The 9,889-nt window shown below is 33.3% G+C and overlaps 1 long non-coding RNA gene across 6 annotated transcripts; it reads right to left on the bottom strand.

The window, feature by feature from the left end:
* LOC109824000 lies at positions 1,304 to 8,655 on the bottom strand. Of its 6 annotated transcripts, none has more exons than XR_002242533.1 (7): positions 8,096 to 8,655; positions 7,409 to 7,589; positions 5,792 to 5,894; positions 4,484 to 5,289; positions 2,697 to 2,810; positions 2,319 to 2,368; positions 1,304 to 2,066 (listed from the first exon to the last, which is right to left on the bottom strand). It is a non-coding gene; the product is annotated as an uncharacterized LOC109824000 (long non-coding RNA). The 6 variants fall into 6 exon arrangements; XR_002242526.1 differs by lacking the exon at positions 1,304 to 2,066 and having other exon boundaries at positions 2,175 to 2,368; positions 4,484 to 4,534; positions 5,194 to 5,289; XR_002242530.1 differs by lacking the exon at positions 1,304 to 2,066 and having other exon boundaries at positions 2,175 to 2,368; positions 4,484 to 5,354.

Raw genomic sequence — 9,889 nt, 5'->3', positions numbered from 1 at the left:
GCGGTCGACCGAAACCTCAAAACGAGCTCAGCGGTCGACCGCGTCGGTCGACCGCCGAGCGGACAGAAACCCAAATCTGGGTTTCTGTCAGCTCGGAAACCTGAAACAAAATTAACAAAAATTCTACAATATCAAGTGTTCTAAATTTCTGGAAGAAGAATAACTAGTCTCAAGCATGAAATCCATATTCCCAATATTTCAAAATACATGAGAAAAACAAATTTGAAATGTTTTAATGACAGTAAAACGTTGTTAAACTCTTGTTTAATAATCCTCAGATCTAGATCTTTATTGGACAAAACGTGGGTGAACTTTCACAAACTGAAATATCGATTCTTGCAATCTACAATGTAAAGAAACTCATTTTTATACAAAAATACCTGTTGGGCTCTTCAAAAACTCATGAGAAATCAAAATAAAACCATAGGAAAAAGGGGTGAGGGATTGGGCGAGATGATACTCGCCTGAGGGGTGTAGATGAACTCCAAAAAATAAGTGAGAATGATCCTCCTTCGCTGAACACCGATGGATCTCGCGTCGGCTCCTCCAAAATCCTCTAAGAACGGATCTAGGGTTTGGGAGAGAAGAGGGGGGCTGCTAGGGTTTGTAAAACAGAAGAAAAGAGGTGATTTTCGTGATATAACATGTATATATATAGCAGCAAACCCGAAAACCGAAACCCGAAACCCGAAACTGGAAATTCAGTCTGACTAGGAACATTCTCTTCGGTATTTTGGCTATAACTTTCTCATACGACCTCGGAATAAGGTGATCTAAGATTTGTTGGAAAGATCTTGAAGAGACCTACAACTTTGGTATTATACACGTTTTCAGATTCTTAATGAATCAGTGAGAAAAACATAGAAACTCTCAACTGGTCAAAATTCCCAGATTCTCACTCTTGGCCTTTGTGCATGATTTGTGTATTTGTACTCACATATATACATATATACATTGAATTGATCTCAAATCAGTTCCTAGCATACTCAAACATCATAATATATTATTTATACATGTATAACATATTTATTATTATTTATCATGAAGTATTCAAATTTTCGGGGTTTTACAATATTATACTATGATTAATGAGTCATGAGATGAGTCATTAAGTAGTATAGTTTGAGAACATGGTTTTAAGCACATATTTTTGACATTTGATGATTCATGGCATAACTCATGAGATGAGTCATTGCATGACTCATTAGATGAATCATTATTATTGATGAATCATGGCATGACTCATAAGATGTGTCATGACATATCTCTCTCTCTCTCTCTCTCTCTCTATATATATCCCATATAACTTGACTCATACCCAATATAAACGGGTCGGGTCGGGTCGGGTTGATGGGTCGGGTCAAAAACTGCCACCCCTAAGGTAAAGATCCTGCGTTCAATTTCTTTCTCATTTGCTCAATGGATGTAATATACAATACACTAGTATGTACCCCGTGCCAAGCACGGCCCTCGCCTCTTTTCTACCATTGCACTTGGAACACCCCTCCTCTTATTTTTAATTACATATTATTATTGTACAATTAAAATTATAAAGCATATTAAACTTTATGTATAAACAAATTTCCCATATGACACGTACATAAAGTTGTTATAAATTATTCTCTTGTGCTAATAGGCATCCATGTCTATTGTGACATCTTGCCAAGAATAGTAAAAAACCATGAACATAATTTGAGAAACCATGGGCAGCTAAATATTCAATTCATTCTAATTTCAACTTATACTTAGAAAACAACATAAACATGATTTGAGAAGGATGTTGCTAGATTGATGAGAAAACCATGAAGCCTAAAAACCGAAACATGGCCAACAAAAAAAAGAAATAACATTCGTATCATAATTAAATTAGCACATAAATTATGGTAAAAAATATAAAATTATGGCACACATATCAGTTTATAAAATCCAGATACGAATGCCTTCGAAAAACAACCAATTTTGAAAGAGGAAATACCTTCGAAAAATAGACCATGTTTGTTTATACTTATCACTTCCTTTCCTGTGCACTATCCTCTGTCCTATTTATCTCCTTCTATTTTCTGTTTCTGCCAAAAAATTATTGTAATCTCTAAAATAAAATATATCAAAATAAAATATGGAAATAATGCTCTTCTAGATATCCTTCTCAAGTAAATTTTACTATTTTTGTGATGTAATGAAAATAAAAAATATAATCGCATTAAAAGAATCTGTATAATTTCATCAATCACAAAAAAGATCTATCTGATTGAATGTATAACTTACTTGGACAAAAAATTAGGACTACCACTAATAGGAACACAAACTAAAAGCATTACCATGACCACAATAAATCTATCGGTTGTGGGCTCCAGTCCTATATGAGCCCCTGCATAAAATATTGAAATTTGATTAGTTAGACAATATCTATTAATATGACATCCCCCTCTCTCGCAAGCCCATCCTTCAAAATAAGCAGGAAATAATTTTAATTAGATAGAAAATCCAACAAACTTGGGTAGCTAGATCTTAGCAAATGCTTTATAAATGTTGTCTTCCCTGTAGAATATTAACCCAAATGCTGTTATGCTTGTATTCACTTATAAAAACCACCAATTACAACCCCCTAAAGCGCTTAACGACTGATTTTTAAAATGAAATGAAACTTATAAGATGTTTGCCCATGATAAGAGGAATATATGTATTGCATAACTCACCAGCAAAGGAGAAGCAAAATCATTAAATTGATAGGTAACTTCCAATGACTTCAAATTTTCAATATATAGTTTCTTCAAGCCATCAATAATCGAAGTGACAGAGCTCAGAGGAATCTGAATAGAAAAACAAAAACAGGTAGTACAGAAGCATACAAAATATAGGCATAAAACAATACAAAAATTAATATAAAAAACTATTTTACTGAAAATCAGTATGCAGGTAATAATCTGTTAGCAAAGAAATGCAATAGTTGATCACATGAAGACTTGCTTCCGAGAGGAAATTGGAGAAAGAAATCATAATGTGATTGAGATTGCCATAGTTCTCTTTAGTTGAGATGTCACAAATGCATTTCAAAACAAAAGGATGGCTTCAATTGCGTTGGCATTCATAAATCATTTCTTTCCCATATGTTAACAATATAATTTCTTCTTCCTCTCACTTTAAATTTAACCCACATTAAATATTGCCAACAACATCATCGGCTATGACCAAGTATAGTAGATCTGCATTTTACTCTAAGCTCAAACCCATGAAATAATTCTGCTACAAAATATTTATGCTCAATATGAGAACACAGGAAAAATTCTTAGTAAGAATGAATATTGCATATTTAACACTAAGACAATTTCATCACAAAGAAAACGAATATTGCATATTTAACACTAAGACAATTTCATCACAAAGAAAACATTAACAAAATGGCCCTCTTAAATTAGCTTTGACCTTTCCTTATCTTTTCGGGTTAAAAAATAAAGATTGATCTCTTCCGAATTAATTCTTCAAATTTGTTTACTACTACATAGGGTTTAAGAGTGTTGAGTGTGTCATCCGTACACCCAAATAAGACGATTCCTTCAATTCATTTAGGAATATGACTACTTCGATCACAGGATCTAAGAAAGAAAGGGGATTAATAGAATGAATTATGCATTATTAAATTTATCGAGCCAAGAGAAAATAAAAATATAATCTAGAAGATTTAAAGTTATGATAAAGCTAATGTACAATACAACATTAGCTTATTGTCTCCTAGAAATTTGCACATGTTGTCATCAGTAGCAATATACAAAATATGATTTCATTGCCATAAGCTATCAATGATTCCATTAATCAGCCTTATCTTAAACAGAATACCAAAAGTAAAATGTTAATATATTTTAATAATTGACAAATATATAGCAAAAGCTTTGGTAAGGTATCATACATTCATATTAAAGAATGGAAGAAGCAAAATTATTAACACTAACTACTAAAAGATCTTGTGAAGAACTTGAAGAGAGTCCCTCTTATTGCTGTGTTGGTCTCTGAGCTCTTGGCTGCTTACTTAATGCCCCCAGTTGAGTCTGGGTCTGTTGATTTTGCTTTTGCTGAGATTGAGCCACAAACTGTTTACTAATTAATCTTTGTATCAGTATGAGCCAGAGGAATACTTGATTCTTGTTTGAAACAAAGGCAATGTTTACTCAAGTTAAGCGTGTTGCTGTAAAGTAGTGTTTTTTTTTTCTAGTCCCTTTGTATTATTATTATGCATCATTGTAGGTTTCTATTTATGTGAAATGACATGGATATTTTGAACTATGAAAGTTTCTCATTATTTTCAGAAAGAAGAAAAGATGACTGCATAATTAAGTAAAAGTTCATAAAAAACAACAAAATGGCTTTTTTTAAAAAAAATCTAAACTAAAAACAAAACCACAATATGCAAGAGTTTGCCTCAAACATGCAAGTAAATGATACATTAATATGAAAACGTTATATAAGCTAAAAAGGATCAAATCCATACCTCACAAACATTTGCAATCTTAATTTTTTGACTCAGGACCAAGATTCTAATCTAGATGACAACAAAAATAAAATATAAAATTAATAAGGCCATTAGCAAGTGACGCAAAGAAAATGAAATGAAATGAATCATCCTCTAAATCCATTTCTTCATCCTTTGTTTATTTATTCCTAAAACCATTGAAATCAAAAGAAGTAATGTATTTCTCCACTTTCCCAAACAAAAATGAGGTAATATTTAGAATTAAATTGTACTAAGAACAATATTGAACTCAAATAGAAAATTCAAAGAACAACATAATGCAAATTTAGATAGGAAATCAATATTGTTATCATTAAAAACACTTTAGAATGGGTGAAGTGCAAAAAAGAGAAAAGAGGTTGCCCCATAAAGAGAGTTGCTTTCTTGTGTGAGTTAGGAGAGAAATAGAATATTGAGGGAGTAATTTAGGGTAATAAAGGTTTATTTGGGAAATTTTCTTTCTTTTTCACAATAAATGTCTAATTTAGGGTAATAGTGACAATCAATCATGTATTTTTATGGAGGAGTTCTCTCTTGATGCATATTTTACTTCAGCAAACAAAATAATGCAAACTAACCTCTTATAACTATATCGTGCCTCAAAGACAAACATTATAATATCGTATATTTATCATTAGGGGAAAAAAAGAAACAAAGCCAGGAAAAAAGAAGAGGAATAGGAGTAAAACCTGAAATAGAACTATTGCAGGTTTAAAAGGGGTATTGAATTATTTAGGCGAGGAAATTTCCTAGTCCGAGATCTTCTTAACGACCTTCTCCATCACCTGAAAACCATAGAAGTTCCCCATAACTGATTCTAAGAGAAAAAATTTCGAATATGATAATTGACCTGGCAAAAAAATTATTATCAAATATTAAAATTCACTACCATAAATCACCAACTAAGTATAATAATCTCTTTATTAACGTGTCTTTTCAAAGATCCATTATCAATGTTAAAGAGAAATTAATATAAAATGAATAAAATTTTGACAGAGGAAATCTTCAAATCTGAGCACATATCAATAATTCATTACTTTAGAGGAAATATTCAGATCTGAGCACATATTTTTGACTGGAGATGGAACTTAAAATATACTCATGAATGAAAAGAAAATAGAGGCCCAAACACAATTATCGTGGTCAACTCATCTGAATCAGTTTTTTTCCCTTCATATATCAAACAATAAAGATACATAAGCATCTCAATCATACTTCATAACTAAAAATTTATTTAAATCCTAACAAATTTATGAGAATTTTAAGGGTTTTTTTATTTGTGTTCACCTGTTGATCCTTGAAGGCGCATTCTTAGATGACATGATCACATAAATGGGATATCCTTGAGAGATTGTGAACAATAATTCTCATCTTACTGCATTAATGACCCCTGAAGCTCATGATCATAAGCAAACAAAGATATAGACTTTAGTAAATCTGAAAAGTATCAATAACAATTTATACTTGAGCAAAAGAATTCCATACAAAAGATCACTGCATAAATTGCTTTAGGAAGTCCACAACAGGGTAAAATAATCCAAATCATATATGAGCAACTAATTAAACTCCAACTTTAAAACAATATTCATATTAACTACTGATACTATCTCACAGACATATTTCATCATTCATCTCAATGCATTAAACAACGAACACATAGAATGAGGGTTTGTTTAAAAGATTATAATATGTATATGTTTAAACTTTTGCAGGACCATTGTGGAGATCCTCGGGGTGGATTAAATATGTATATGTAAGGAAGAATAAATCAATGACAAACATACATAATACGTGTAATGATTCTATCTAATAAATGATATCTTTTGGTGCATTCCGAATATCTTCATGGTATTTCCAAGAGGAGTTTGAAGGGATATAGACTTTAGCTGAAAAGAAGTATATCCTTGCAGTACATGTTATTTGGGAAGTATGATTATAAATAACTTGAGAGGTTGAGGAGGATTCTCCTTAATAAAATAAGGGCCTCAATGATTCTCTTTTGGTGCCAGCCTAGTCTTCCATGAATACAAACATTTGCATGTCAGTTGTTAATATGATAATTGAGTTACCAAACAAAAAAATGAGAAGAATGTCTTGGCCTGACAGCAGCCTTTAATCTGATATGTTCTCATTTGTTTTTCAGAATTCAGGAAAAAGAATGTGTCTAAGAGGTCTACAACAAATGCAAAGGCAAGCGAATCATGGAAGAAACAGAGATCCGATAATGAGGAACCCAGAGAGAATGGGGAGGATGCTGAAGAAGTTGCTGAGGAAGAGGAAAAGGAAGAAGGCGAAGAACCTGATGAAAATGAGTCGTGTACTTTTGTTGTATAATCTCTGTTGTTTACTTCTGGTGTAATAGCATTGTTCAACTTGGATTCGAAGGTGAACATTCTGATCATCAAATGTATCTATCAACAATTTACGGAAGTCATGAAATGTGCTCAAGTGTCAAGCATCAGATTGTTTATTGGTTTGTTTCACGGGATATGTGATTTTGTTGGATATTAGTCTTGCCTATTTAATCTGGAAGATAATTATGATATTGGTTTGTTAACATTATAAATTATGATATTATTTCTTAATTTGGAAGATAATTATTTGTCTTTGACGTCTTTCTTATATGAAAATATAAAAACATGTTGCTTCATGTCTTTGGGTTATCTTAGAAAGTTCTACTTGCAGGCGTACACGTTGCTGTGTGCCTTAACATACAAAATATCACTTAATCTAACAATATAATTACTCAATCAATCTACCTCTAAGAGTGTTCAACCTAAAATTTACTAATAACTCAATTCTAAATAATTAAGCATAAAAACAATTGAAAATAAAAAACTTCAATACTTACATTATGTTCCAAGAAATTCAAAATAAATTGGAAAATGAGTTGAGAAGAGATACCTTGTCGTCTTTGTCTTCGAGGTCTTTGGAGTCAAAAGCCTATTTTTTTACTGTTTGTGGTGTGCGCAAAGGGTTACAACTTCTTTACTTTGTCACATTCAATAAGGTCGTACCCTATCTTTCTCTGGGTAGTCCACCTTTTAACAGCCTTGAAGTCATAAGCTTTACCTCAGCTGATGAGCTAAAGAAGAAGACGACAGAAAATTTTACTACTTAAACTTAGAATCACGGCATTACTCAGGACTGAAGATTTCACTATTCAAAAAACAATAAGCACAACCAAGAAAAATTGTAGTTGTTGAATACCTGAATACTATATTAAAGTGTAATATGTAAACAAATTCAGATGGCAAGAAAAATTGTAGTTGTTGAATACCTGAATACTATATTAAAGTGTAATATGTAAACAAATTCAGATGGATTTAAGAATATGTTTGTGATCAAGGGCGAATACTATATTAAAGTGTAATATGTAAACAAATTCAGATGGATTTAAGAATATGTTTGTGATCAAGGGAAAAATAATCTGAGAACCATGCTACAGAATTGTGCAAACGAATAAGCCAATTAATTGGAATGATTAAAATCTTTAAAACCTGAAATTAGAAAAAGGGGGGGGAAATATAATTCGTACGGTGCTAGGAGAACTCTGGAGAGCAAATAACCAAAGAATTGGGGGTTGCGTACCTGAGAACTCTGGAGAGGTCTTTTGCGGGGAAGAGAGAGATAGGCTTTTAGGGCTCGAGGATTGGAGCTCGACGGTGCTATGAGAAGAGGTGAAGAATTAGTTTGATTTCTTTTAGATCCTTTAGGGCTGAGCAGGCTCTTCCAGGTACCCAACAAAAACCCTAATTTTAGATTTTTTTTTTCCTTCAAAGTTTGATTTGGTTCCTGATCTCGGGCGGAATCGGCATCTGGAGCTCCGGCTTCGCCCCGCCGGTGATGACGTCAAGAGCAGAAGTCCTGATGGAGGAGGTCCGGCGGGATCGGATGAGAGAGGAGATCCTTGCGAGAGAGAGATCGCTCAGAATAGAATGATGGAGGAGGAGATCAGGAGGGAATTGGAGTTTGAGAGGCAAATGGCGATGAGAAGGTTTGGAGAATAGGAGAGATTGTTTCCGTTTGAGATCGAGTCTAGGGTTGGCATTGGAATGGGAGAGAGATTAGGGCCTGGATTTATGTGGGAGAGGGAGAGATCGCTGTCTGGTGGGAGGGCCTGGATTTATGTCGGAGAGGGTTGTATTTTGAAATTCGAATTTTGGGCTGATACCGATATCTATCTATCTATACAAATGGGAGGAGAGCGAATTACTGTAGCATGAACAGTAATTCTCTGATCCTCCCATTTGTATAGAAGAATAGATATATGTATATACATATATATGTATATATACGTATATATATATATGTATATATATGTATATATGTGTGTGTGTATATATATATATATATATATATATATATATATATATATAATACATGAACTCTCTTCATTCTTAAAGGGTTAATGAAAAAAAATGGCTAAGTTGTTTTCCATAAGAGAATAAGAGAACTCTACCTCTTACTAAACTCTAACAATCTTGAGTAAGAAGAAGTAGTAGGATTTAAGAACCCCGGGTGGATATCTTGCCTTGTGTCTCAAGAAGCCTCCAATTCTTTTCGTGTTTTCCTAAAGTTTTGGAGATCCACTACAAGGAGGTTTACTACAACAAGGAGAACGAGCTAGGGGTTGTTCGATCTACCTTCAAATCACGCTTCGAAAGTAAGCTTTTGAAACTCTTGGATGCTCTCTTTTTTTATAGGGATCGTGTTAGATTTAATTAGGATGGTCCTGGTGTGAATTTCATGCTCTCTACATACTTAGTATTTTTGTACATACATACTTCTGCTGCGTATTTTGCATGTAGATTTAGCATGAATTTCCTTCAGGTTTTAGAGAAGAAGCATGGATGATGGATTCGGTCGTACAACTGCTTTGAGAAGGAGCAGGATGATGATGGTGATGATGACGATGATGTTCTTGAAATTTATGATTAAGAGGAGATAGAGAGATAGAGTGAATTTGTGATTTTGTTTTCTGTGTTATTATGTAATTACAATCGTAATTGCTTGAATTCAATAAGGATATGGTTTATAGTTACATCCAACGCTCCTCTCTTCTTGATTTGGTTACACTATTTTATCTCTTTTCAAAATATGCATGATTCATGCTCATACTTAGCCTGTTGAGCTCCGTGCATTTAGTCTAGTACATTATACAAGTAACGGGTAAGCACTCTTTCACCGAGCAAGGATCCTTTTGCATCCTTGACCATAGAGTACTTCTACAATTACATGTGGATTGATAATATTGGCTTATTCCATGGGTTCTTGATGTAGCACAAAAAGCTATGTAGGATCGAAAAATCAAAGTTTCCAAATGGGCTGAAATTCGCACAGCTCAAACGAAACAGGCCAACGAGCAAGATTCATTGGTTTGCC

The sequence above is a fragment of the Asparagus officinalis genome, chromosome 1 (genome assembly GCF_001876935.1).
Source record: "Asparagus officinalis chromosome 1, Aspof.V1, whole genome shotgun sequence".
In the NCBI taxonomy this organism is placed as follows: domain Eukaryota; kingdom Viridiplantae; phylum Streptophyta; class Magnoliopsida; order Asparagales; family Asparagaceae; genus Asparagus; species Asparagus officinalis.
Note: the sequence above shows the minus strand (reverse complement) of the source record. Positions and strands in the feature narration are given on the sequence as shown.